The 12,953-nt window shown below is 48.7% G+C and overlaps 1 long non-coding RNA gene across 1 annotated transcript; it reads left to right on the plus strand.

Annotated features, from left to right (window-relative positions):
* The first annotated feature begins 10,280 nt into the window (after positions 1-10,280).
* Positions 10,281-12,709, plus strand: LOC149981365 (uncharacterized). Its single transcript, XR_016483473.1, has 2 exons — positions 10,281-12,197; positions 12,378-12,709. It is a non-coding gene; the product is annotated as an uncharacterized LOC149981365 (long non-coding RNA).
* The last annotated feature ends 244 nt before the right edge of the window (positions 12,710-12,953 follow it).

A 12,953-nucleotide genomic window follows, 5' to 3' on the forward strand; every position in this document is an offset into this window, starting at 1 on the left:
GGAAAGCTACAGGAAGAGAGTCAGAGTCCTTGAACTAATAAGAGTCTAAGCTCTGTCTAAGATGGGGGTACTAATAAGCTATATGGAATTGTTTTAAAAAGGTCATACCTAGGTTAATTTAGCGATTCGATTTTGAATTTGAATTTAGCCCTTGAAGTATCAAAAAAATATATAGAAAAAATATTTTGATAAAAATAGTAGCCTTACTGCTATTAGCAAAAAAAACACATTTAATAACAGATTCGTTACGTGGAACAACTGATAGTCCCCCCTCCCCGTGTGTCTGACTTATATCTGAGGGATTTAATAATTATCAGGAAACCTTTGCAATTTTATTTTATTTTTTAACATTTATTCATTTATTTTGGGCACAAAAGAGTCTCTCAGACGAGTCTTGTGAGACCTGTTTGTAAGTAGATATCTCTAGCTTAAACTGATGGATTTTTATGGGTTTATTTTATTATGCTAATTCGATTTCCTCGGGGGTTAGTGTTCTAGTGTTTTAGTGCTCTCTAGAGAAGTGCTTTACAGTCATGTAAAACACACAGAGATCATGATGGCATTTAACTGCCTTAAAGCATACAACTTGACTATCAATAGACCGATATGAACTGTGTGCATGACATCATTGTTTGATTGTCATTTGACTATTTACTTGGATTAGATTTGATAGAAGACCTGCTTACGCGCACACACACACACACACACACACACACACACACACACACACACACACACACACACACACACAGAGAGAGATCTCTAGCCTAAACTGACATATTTTTATGGGGATGTTTTAATTATGCTAATTACATTTCATAGGGGAAACACATATACAGAGAGAGGAAAAAAAGAGAGATGCTATGACTTTTTAGGAGTTTCTATGGGTGTGTTGCTATGAGTTGCTATGGGTTTCTATGGGTTGCTATGGGTTGCTATGAGTTTCTATGGGTTGATATGAGTTTCTATGGGTTTCTATGGGTGTGTTGCTATGGGTTGCTATGAGTTTCTATGGGTTGCTATGAGTTTCTATGGGTTGATATGAGTTTCTATGGGTTGCTATTAGTTTCTATTGATTACTATGGGTTGCTATGAGTTTCTATGGGTTGCTATTAGTTTCTATTGATTACTATGGGTTGCTATGAGTTTCTATGGGTTTCTATAGGTTGCTATGGGTTTCTATGGGTTGCTATGAGTTTCTATGGGTTGCTATGAGTTTCTATGAGTTGCTATGGGTTTCTATGGGTTGCTATGAGTTTCTATGGTTTGCTATGAGTTTCTATGGGTTGCTATGGGTTGCTATTAGTTTCTATTGATTACTATTGGTTGCTATGAGTTTCTACGGGTTGATATTAGTTTCTGTGGGCTGCTATGAGTTTCTATGGGTTTATATGAGTTTCTATGGGTTGCTATGCGTTGCTATGAGTTTCTATGAGTTTCTATGGATTGGTATTAGTTGGGGAGGACGGCAGGCAGGCTCAGGTCAGGCAGAGGTTGGTAATCCAGAGGTGGAGCAAAGGTACAAGACAGCAGGCAGGCTCAGGGTCAGGGACAGGCAGAGTGGTCAAGCAGGCAGGCTCAGGGTCAGGGACAGGCAGAGTGGTCAGGCAGGCAGGCAGGCTCAGGGTCAAGGACAGGCAGAGTGGTCAGGCAAGCAGGGTCAGGGACAGGCAGTGGTCAGGCAGGCAGGGTCAGGGACAGGCAGAGTGGTCAGGCAGGTAGGCTCAGCGACAGGCAGAGTGGTCAGGCAAATCAAATCAAATGTATTTATATAGCCCTTCGTACATCAGCTGATATCTCAAAGTGCTGTACAGAAACCCAGCCTAAAACCCCAAACAGCAAGCAATGCAGGTGTAGAAGCACGGTGGCTAGGAAAAACTCCCTAGAAAGGCCAAAACCTAGGAAGAAACCTAGAGAGGAAACAGGCTATGTGGGGTGGCCTGTCCTCTTCTGGCTGTGCCGGGTGGAGATTATAACAGAACATGGCCAAGATGTCCAAATGTTCATAAATGACCAGCATGGTCAAATAATAATAATCACAGGCAGAACAGTTGAAACTGGAGCAGCAGCACAGCCAGGTGGACTGGGGACAGTAAGGAGTCATCATGCCAGGTAGCCCTGAGGCATGGTCCTAGGGCTCAGGTCCTGCGAGAGAGAGATAAAAAGAGAGAGAATTAGAGAGAGCATACTTAAATTCACACAGGACACCGGATAGGACAGGAGAAGTACTCCAGATAGGGTCAGGGACAGGCAGAGTGGTCAGGTACAGGGTCAGGACAGGGAGAGTGGTCAGGTAGGCTCAGGGTCAGGGACCGGCAGAGTGGTCAGGTACAGGGTCAGGACAGGCAGAGTGGTCAGGTAGGCTCAGGGTCAGGGTCAGGGACCGGCAGAGTGGTCAGGTACAGGGTCAGGACAGGCAGAGTGGTCAGGTAGGCTCACGGTCAGGGACCGGCAGAGTGGTCAGGTACAGGGTCAGGACAGGCAGAGTGGTCAGGTAGGCTCAGGGTCAGGGACCGGCAGAGTGGTCAGGTACAGGGTCAGGGACAGGCAGAGTGGTCAGGTACAGGGTCAGGGACCGGCAGAGTGGTCAGGTACAGGGTCAGGGGCCGGCAGAGTGGTCAGGTACAGGGTCAGGACAGGCAGAGTGGTCAGGTAGGCTCAGGGTCAGGGACCGGCAGAGTGGTCAGGTACAGGGTCAGGGACCGGCAGAGTGGTCAGGTACAGGGTCAGGGGCCGGCAGAGTGGTCAGGTACAGGGTCAGGACAGGCAGAGTGGTCAGGTAGGTTCAGGGTCAGGGACCGGCAGAGTGGTCAGGGACAGGGTCAGGGACAGGCAGAGTGGTCAGGTACAGGATCAGGGACCGGCAGAGTGGTCAGGTACAGGGTCAGGGACAGGCAGAGTGGTCAGGTACAGGGTCAGGGACTGGCAGAGTGGTCAGGTACAGGGTCAGGGGCCGGCAGAGTGGTCAGGTACAGGGTCAGGGACAGGCAGAGTGGTCAGGTACAGGGTCAGGGACAGGCAGAGGTGTCAGGTACAGGGTCAGGGACCGGCAGAGTGGTCAGGTAGGCTCAGGGTCAGGGACCGGCAGAGTGGTCAGGCAGGTAGGCTCAAGGTCAGGGACAGGCAGAGTGGTCAGGTACAGGGTCAGGACAGGCAACGTTCAAAACCCAGGAGGATGAGAAAAGAGAAACTGGAAAAATCAGGAGCTGAGACACAGAATGCTGGTAGGCTTAAACAAACAAGACGAACTGGCAACAGACAGACAGAAAACACAGGTAATTATTATTTTTTGTACATGTTTTCAAGCCCTTATTTTTGGCACAAAGCAGTCTCTCAGACGAGTCTTGTGAGACCTGTTTGTAAGTAGATATCTCTAGCTTAAACTGATGGATTTTTATGGGTATATTTTATTATGCTAAGTTGATTTCCTCGGGGGTTAGTGTTCTAGTGTTTTAGTGTTCTCTAGAGAAGTGCTTTACACTCATGTAAAACACACAGAGATCATGACGGCATTTAACTGCCTTAAAGCAAACAACTTGACTATCAAAAGACCGATATGAACTGTGTGCATGACGTCATTGTTTGATTGTCATTTGACTATTTACTTAGATTAGATTTGATAGAAGACCTGCGCGCGCACACACACACACACACACACACACACACACACACACACACCCACACACACACACACACACACACACACACACACACACACACACACACACACACACACACACACATACACACACACACACAGAGAGATCTCTAGCTTAAACTGACAGATTTTTATGGGGATGTTTTAATTATGCTAATTTGATTTCATAGGGGAAACACATACAGAGAGAGGAAAAAAAGATAAGAGGTGCTACGACTTTTTAGGAGTTTCTATGGGTTGCTATGAGTTGCTATGAGTTTCTATGGGTTGATATGAGTTGCTATTAGTTTCTATGGGTTGATATGAGTTTCTATGGGGTTTTACCGGTTGCTGATAGTTTCTATGTGTTTCTATGGGTTGCTATGAGTTTCTATGGGTTGCTATGAGTTTCTATGGGTTGCTATGGGTTGCTACGAGTTTCTATGGGTTGCTATTAGTTTCTGTGAGTTTCTATGGGTTGGTATTAGTTGGGGAGTATGGCAGGCAGGCTCAGGCCAGGCAGAGGTCTGTAATCCAGAGGTGAAGCAAAGGTACAGGACAGCAGGCAGGCTCAGGGTCAGGGACAGCCAGAGTGGTCAGGCAGGCAGGCTCAGGGACAGGCAGAGTGGTCAGGCAGGCAGGCTCAGGGTCAGGGACCGGCAGAGTGGTCAGGTACAGGGTCAGGACAGGCAGAGTGGTCAGGTAGGCTCAGGGTCAGGGTCAGGGACCGGCAGAGTGGTCAGGTACAGGGTCAGGACAGGCAGAGTGGTCAGGTAGGCTCACGGTCAGGGACCGGCAGAGTGGTCAGGTACAGGGTCAGGACAGGCAGAGTGGTCAGGTAGGCTCAGGGTCAGGGACCGGCAGAGTGGTCAGGTACAGGGTCAGGGACAGGCAGAGTGGTCAGGTACAGGGTCAGGGACCGGCAGAGTGGTCAGGTACAGGGTCAGGGGCCGGCAGAGTGGTCAGGTACAGGGTCAGGACAGGCAGAGTGGTCAGGTAGGCTCAGGGTCAGGGACCGGCAGAGTGGTCAGGTACAGGGTCAGGGACCGGCAGAGTGGTCAGGTACAGGGTCAGGGGCCGGCAGAGTGGTCAGGTACAGGGTCAGGACAGGCAGAGTGGTCAGGTAGGTTCAGGGTCAGGGACCGGCAGAGTGGTCAGGGACAGGGTCAGGGACAGGCAGAGTGGTCAGGTACAGGATCAGGGACCGGCAGAGTGGTCAGGTACAGGGTCAGGGACAGGCAGAGTGGTCAGGTACAGGGTCAGGGACTGGCAGAGTGGTCAGGTACAGGGTCAGGGGCCGGCAGAGTGGTCAGGTACAGGGTCAGGGACAGGCAGAGTGGTCAGGTACAGGGTCAGGGACAGGCAGAGGTGTCAGGTACAGGGTCAGGGACCGGCAGAGTGGTCAGGTAGGCTCAGGGTCAGGGACCGGCAGAGTGGTCAGGCAGGTAGGCTCAAGGTCAGGGACAGGCAGAGTGGTCAGGTACAGGGTCAGGACAGGCAACGTTCAAAACCCAGGAGGATGAGAAAAGAGAAACTGGAAAAATCAGGAGCTGAGACACAGAATGCTGGTAGGCTTAAACAAACAAGACGAACTGGCAACAGACAGACAGAAAACACAGGTAATTATTATTTTTTGTACATGTTTTCAAGCCCTTATTTTTGGCACAAAGCAGTCTCTCAGACGAGTCTTGTGAGACCTGTTTGTAAGTAGATATCTCTAGCTTAAACTGATGGATTTTTATGGGTATATTTTATTATGCTAAGTTGATTTCCTCGGGGGTTAGTGTTCTAGTGTTTTAGTGTTCTCTAGAGAAGTGCTTTACACTCATGTAAAACACACAGAGATCATGACGGCATTTAACTGCCTTAAAGCAAACAACTTGACTATCAAAAGACCGATATGAACTGTGTGCATGACGTCATTGTTTGATTGTCATTTGACTATTTACTTAGATTAGATTTGATAGAAGACCTGCGCGCGCACACACACACACACACACACACACACACACACACACACACACACCCACACACACACACACACACACACACACACACACACACACACACACACACACACACACACACATACACACACACACACAGAGAGATCTCTAGCTTAAACTGACAGATTTTTATGGGGATGTTTTAATTATGCTAATTTGATTTCATAGGGGAAACACATACAGAGAGAGGAAAAAAAGATAAGAGGTGCTACGACTTTTTAGGAGTTTCTATGGGTTGCTATGAGTTGCTATGAGTTTCTATGGGTTGATATGAGTTGCTATTAGTTTCTATGGGTTGATATGAGTTTCTATGGGGTTTTACCGGTTGCTGATAGTTTCTATGTGTTTCTATGGGTTGCTATGAGTTTCTATGGGTTGCTATGAGTTTCTATGGGTTGCTATGGGTTGCTACGAGTTTCTATGGGTTGCTATTAGTTTCTGTGAGTTTCTATGGGTTGGTATTAGTTGGGGAGTATGGCAGGCAGGCTCAGGCCAGGCAGAGGTCTGTAATCCAGAGGTGAAGCAAAGGTACAGGACAGCAGGCAGGCTCAGGGTCAGGGACAGCCAGAGTGGTCAGGCAGGCAGGCTCAGGGACAGGCAGAGTGGTCAGGCAGGCAGGCTCAGGGTCAGGGACAGGCAGAGTGGTCAGACAGGTAGGCTCAGGGTCAGGGACAGGCAGAGTGGTCAGGCAGGCAGGCTCAGGGTCAGGGACAGGGAGAGTGGTCAGGTGGGCCGGTACATGGTCAGGACATGCAACGATCAAAAACCAGGAGGATGAGAAAAGAGAAACTGGAAAAGCAGGAGCTGAGACACAAAAGGCTGGTAGGCTTGAACAAACAAGACGAACTGGCAACAGACAGACAGAAAACACAGGTATAAGTACACAGGGGATAACGGGGAAGATGGGCGACACCTGGGGAGTGGTGGTTACAATCACAAAGACAGGTGAAACAGGTCACGGCATGACAGTACCCCCCCCCCCCCCTTTTAGGGACGTCCACCTGGGCGCATACCTGGTTGACTGGGGTGTCAGCGATGTATATTATCATGCATTTCACACATATTATCCAGATACTGACTGTTAGCACTTTATGGTCTATAGGAGCTTCCCACCAGAATGAGCTTTAGGTGAGGCAGATGAACCTGTAGGGTTAGGGTTAGGGTTAGGGTAGGGTTAGGGGGTTAGGGTTAGGGTGAGGGTGATGGTTAGGGTTAGTTTGTTTGGTGGAGCAAACAAAGAGACACGGAGGAAGGCCGGAGAGAGAAGCTATGAGCAGCAGACCAAGACGCGACTGTGGACTTTGTTGTAAACAGAATATCGTGCGGCTAGACCGACATTTCAAGGCTGTACATGGACTTAAGTTCGGTACTATGGAGTGGACGAATGCTATGCAATTTAGCCGGTTTTCGAGTGAGAGACAGCACCCCGAATCAGGGCAGTATATGCAGCCTGACAACGGTGTTGAACCGCGGCCGGAGGACCCTGTGATTTTGGAGTGTTTTGAAAGTGAGTTGTCCGTGGAGCAGCATGCAGCCAGTCAGTCAGGTCGGTAGTGAACTGTGCTCGGATCCGAGGGAGCAAGGTTGTGTCGTGGCGACTTCCACGGAGAGCGAGAGTGATGAGGACGGCGGCGTCCCGTCCAGAATGGAGGTTTGGAGTAATGCAATTTTGACTCAATATGAACAATATATTACGGGTAGACACCCTTCAGTTAAACGAATTGACAATAGTCGCACCAGTACATCCCGAGTACGGGAATTCCTCCGCATTATGTCAGAGGGCAAGGCCGATGAAGGACTGTGTTTTCTGGATAACTACAGACGTGTGTATGAGTGGTATGGTCAATGTGATGACCGTGGTTTGGCACCATCCACGTTAAAAATGTACCGGGCCGATGTTCGAGGTTTCCTGAATTATCTTATTCAGTTCCGGCCAAATGGTATGCAAGCTAAGGTCGTTGGAATTTGAAAGATGTTACTCTGCTTGGCGAAGATGGACAGGGACTCACGGCAGAGCCAGGCAACTCATAGGGCAAAATTCCGCCAACGCTGCAGGGACGAGGTGCTCAGCGCTGCGGAGTTAAAACGCTTTGTTGAGCTAAGCAATCAAGCCATTCCTTCAGTTCTCAGTAGGCTGGAGGTCCGTGCCACCTGCTCTGACAGGCGTAGGTTTGCAGCTCTCATGTCCAGCCGGTTGGCCATATTTAATGGCACTCGACGATCCCCAGTCACCATGTTTAGTGAGAGTGATTTCAATGAAGTAACCCCGGAAGGTGGGGGTTATCAGATGTGTGTAGCTAGCCACAAAACAAACTATAGCTTTGGGGAGTGCAGAATTGTTCTATGTCAGGAGGAATACACTTGGCTTAAACGATTCCATCAAATCAGGCCTCATCTGAGTGGAATGACCTCAGAAATAGAACTCTTCTTTTTCACATCCTGCGGTCAACCTTACGGTAATCTGTGTGAGTATGTGGGGCAAATCTTTGCAGAGTTTGGCATTGGAAGTAAAGTGACCTTCGGTACAATTCGACGCAGTGTTGCCACATTGAACTTTAACCAAGGCTCGGATACAGACCGAGGAACTGTGGCTGACCATATGTGTCACTCTCTGGAAACGCAGGCACGCCACTACCGGTACCACAATTTGCCCAAAAATGCCAGCCGGGCCCGGACACTGATTGAGGGACAAATCAATAAATGATTAACTGATTAATTAAAGCATATTTGTTTGAAATTCACCCTTGTATTTGTGCCATTTATGCATTAAAATGATTAAAAATGTGTTTCAAAATACATTTACCTGGACTCCTAATATTACTTCCCACTATGAAGCCCCAGTACTTTAAAAAATGCACTGGAGTGCGCCAAAGCTACAATATATGGAGGATTCTAAAATCCATTTACCTTTGGCGCCCTCCGGTGAATTTTCCCCAGTAGTGGGGCTCCATAGTGGGATTTAATATTAGAATGACCGGTAAAATGATTTAAAACAGTTTTATAATTTTTGGGTTACCAGATGCACACGGGTCTTTTGCAAAACAATCACAATCTGCATCCATCGTAATTTCTTAAACTGTCTATAAAGCACTCAAGGACGGCACTGACCGAGACAGGGCCATAGTGGGTTACTCCCCTAGCGGGCTATATCAATAGAATGACCGCACGGAGGAAAATCACAATCTGCATCCATCGTAATATTTAAAACCGTCCATAAAGCACCTAAGGACGGCCCGGACCGAGAGAGGGCCGTAGTAGGGTACTCCCTTAGCGGGCTATATCAATAGAATGACCGGTAAAAGTATTTAAAACGATTTTATAATTTTTTTGGTTACAAAATGCACGTTTTCAATCACCGGTTGAACGGAGGAAAATCACAATCTGCATCCATCGTAATATTTAAAACCGTCCATAAAGCACCTAAGGACGGCCTGGACCGAGAGAGGGCCGTAGTAGGGTACTCCCTTAGCGGGCTATATCAATAGAATGACCGGTAAAAGTATTTAAAACGATTTTATAATTTTTTTGGTTACAAAATGCACGTTTTCAATCACCGGTTGAACGGAGGAAAATCACAATCTGCATCCATCGTAATATTTAAAACCGTCCATAAAGCACCTAAGGAAGGCCCGGACCGAGAGAGGGCCGTAGTAGGGTACTCCCTTAGCGGGCTATATCAATAGAATGACCGGTAAAAGTATTTAAAACGATTTTATAATTTTTTTGGTTACAAAATGCACGTTTTCAATCACCGGTTGAACGGAGGAAAATCACAATCTGCATCCATCGTAATATTTAAAACCGTCCATAAAGCACCTAAGGACGGCCCGGACCGAGAGAGGGCCGTAGTAGGGTACTCCCTTAGCGGGCTATATCAATAGAATGACCGGTAAAAGTATTTAAAACGATTTTATAATTTTTTTGGTTACAAAATGCACGTTTTCAATCACCGGTTGAACGGAGGAAAATCACAATCTGCATCCATCGTAATATTTAAAACCGTCCATAAAGCACCTAAGGAAGGCCCGGACCGAGAGAGGGCCGTAGTAGGGTACTCCCTTAGCGGGCTATATCAATAGAATGACCGGTAAAAGTATTTAAAACGGTTTTATAATTTTTGGGTTACCAGATGCACGTTTTCAATCACCAGGTGCACAGCTGTGAAAAGTGCGACTCTGTCATTCTTTCGACCAATTTCTGTAATTTTCAAAAAATGATTAAAAATACTTCCCGAAGGGCTAGAGGTCCCAAATTTCGTCTCATACCCTCTCTCTCAATGGGCAACAAGTAGAGCATGTAAAAAGCAAATTGCCCTCACAGGCACCTATGCGCCCTGTGACATTCACTTTTTTCCCAAAACTTGAAACACGAATTCCTATTAAAATGTTTTATACAAAAACGTTTTTAATTGAATGTAAATGTTCGTCTATTTGTGCACTTTCGTGCAAAAAAAACCCCATCCAGATTGGAGGTGTACCTTTTGATTTATCACGTTTTTGGTGAATTTGACCCCCGATGGTGGGGCGCACAGAAGCCCTGTGAGGTTCAGGGCTTCATCGATATTTGGCCTGTTTTTGATTACACACTCAGTGGCGGGTCGACCAGACAGGTACCGGCGCGATTTCAGAAACCTGGTTTTTGACAACAAGACTTCCATGTCCTAGAGAGACGGGGGTGGTGTCAAACTGCTCAGCCCGAATAGAAAATGAGTAACGGACAGTTTTGAGGGAAGTCAGACCCTCAGAACCATGGTACTTTGGACATTTTCCCACCGATTTAGTGGTTTGACCAGACCCTTCGGCGCCCGATGTGTCCTAACTTTTGATCCACGTTGCCCAGCTTGGTGGTGGGAGGATATTGAGCCTTGTCCTGGGCAGGTGCTCTATCCCAGCTATCACCTTGTGGGTTTGGTTCATCCAATGACCATGGTTCTTGTCCAATGAAGGTGCCCGTCCCTTCGGCGACCGATTGGTGGTTGTTTAGCCCTGGTGAGGGCTATCTCTCCAGTCCAGTCCCACACTTGTTTCACGATGCGTCTCCATGGTTCTCCTCTGTTGTCCAGCCAGTTTAATTTCCTCTGACTGATTTGCATTGGTTTTCCACCTGGGAGGGCCTCTATCGGCCGGCCTTTGGGCTGGTGTTCTGATGGATGTTCCCTCCCGACCCAAGTGGATTTGCCTCTATCAGGGGAGCCCCTTTCGGAATCGGTTTACCCCGATTTCGATACGCTCCAGCTGCGCACCGTCGGTACCAGATCCAGCCGTACTGTCTCACCAAGTGGTCCTACATTGGTGTTCCGGTGCGGGGAGTGGCACACTCAGGCTGCGAAGCATGTGGTGATGGTCATCCCGTAACGCATCGGCGCCAGAAACACGTATTCTCAAACCCTGTCTTTAACGTGGACCTACCCGGTTGTCCCTACCGAGGTTGTGGTTCCTTTTTGCCCAGTTGATGGCGTTCCGAATAGACGCTCCAGCTAGACAAGATACCTCTCGAGCGGCGCCCAGGCACCTGTGGCTCCGGCCATGGGCAGTTCAGGGCCTCCCGCTGGGCGCACGGTGGATTGCGCCAGGGCCTCCTCCCCTGACGGGATAGGACCGGTCCCTGGTTGTTCTTTGCTTAGTGCGACCAGGTACAACATCTAAGTTGTGAGTGGCTACCTGGTTGATCCTGCCAGTAGTCTCAAAGATTAAGCCATGCAAGTCTAAGTACACACGGCCGGTACAGTGAAAGTGCGAATGGCTCATTAAATCAGTTATGGCTCCTTTGATCGCTCCAACGTTACTTGGATAACTGTGGCAATTCTAGAGCTAATACATGCCAACGAGCGCTGACCTCCGGGGATGCGTGCATTTATTTATCAGATCCAAAACCAATGCGGGCCAATCTCGGTTTCCCCGGCCGCTTTGGTGACTCTAGATAACTTCGAGCCGATTGCGCGCCCTTTGTGGCGGTGACGTCTCATTCGAATGTTTGCCCTATCAACTTTCGATGGTACTTTCTGTGCCTACCATGGTGACCATGGGTAACGGGGAATCAGGGTTCGATTCCGGAGAGGGAGCATGAGAAACGGCTACCACATCCAAGGAAGGCTTTAAATCCTTTAACAAGGATCCATTGGAGGGCAATTCTGGTGCCATCAGCCACGGTAATTCCAGCTGCAATAGCGTATCTTAATAACTGTTGCTGCGAGGCGAGCTACCTCCTGCAGCGTCCGTTGGGTTCCGGGTGGAGGATGGTTGCAAAGTTGAAACTTAAAGGAATTGACGGAAGGGCAGGAGTTGCGCCTGCGGCTTAATTTGACTCAACACGGGAAACCTCACCTCACCCGGACACGGACAGGATTGACAGTTTTTTTTAAATATTTTTTTGGGTTACCAGATGCACGGAGGAAAATCACAACCCGGTAACCCAAAGGCCCAAGAGAGAGTGGGCATCCCAGAGTCCAAAGGCCCAAGAGAGAGTGGGCATCCCAGAGTCCAAAGGCCCAAGAGAGAGTGGGCATCCCAGAGTCCAGAGGCCCAGAGAGAGAGTGGGTAATCGGACTAAGGAAGGTGGGTACCAGGCTGGAAAAGTACCACCGGTAACCCAATTTGGACTTAGGTTCTGGGCGGAAAGCGGCCGGGTGACCAGGTGCACATGGGCCTTTTTAGGTAACCAGTAGTATAAATCACTGAAGGACGGCCCTGACCGAGAGAGGCCCAGAGAGAGAGTGGGTAATCGGACTAAGGAAGGTGGGTACCAGGCTGAAAAGTACCACCTGCACCCGGTAACCCAAAACGGACGTCGTGCACCCGGGAACCCAAAGGCCCAAGAGAGAGTGGGCATCCCAGAGTCCAGAGAGAGAGTGGGTAATCGGACTAAGGAAGGTGAGTACTAGGCTGAAAAGTACCACCTGCACCTGGTAACCCAAAACGGACGTCGTGCACCCGGTAACCCAAAGGCCCAAGAGAGAGTGGGCATCCCAGAGTCCAAAGGCCCAAGAGAGAGTGGGCATCCCAGAGTCCAGAGGCCCAGAGAGAGAGTGGGTAATCGGACTAAGGAAGGTGGGTACCAGGCTGGAAAAGTACCACCGGTAATCCAATTAGGACTTAGGTTCTGGGCGGAAAGCGGCCGGGTGACCAGGTGCACATGGGCCTTTGTAGGTGACCAGGCGCACGACATCCATTTTGGGTGACCAGGTGCACGACATCCATTTTGGGTGACCAGGTGCACGCGGTTCGTAACAGCGCGGCTATCTGCTTTTAAGTCCGGGGAAGGGTGCTTAAGTGTGGGTGCCCTGGTTCACCTGGTGTGCAAGGTTGTGGAGG

Source organism: Oncorhynchus mykiss, chromosome 9 (assembly GCF_057628025.1).
Source record: "Oncorhynchus mykiss isolate SJ-2025 chromosome 9, ASM5762802v1, whole genome shotgun sequence".
Classification (NCBI taxonomy): domain Eukaryota; kingdom Metazoa; phylum Chordata; class Actinopteri; order Salmoniformes; family Salmonidae; genus Oncorhynchus; species Oncorhynchus mykiss.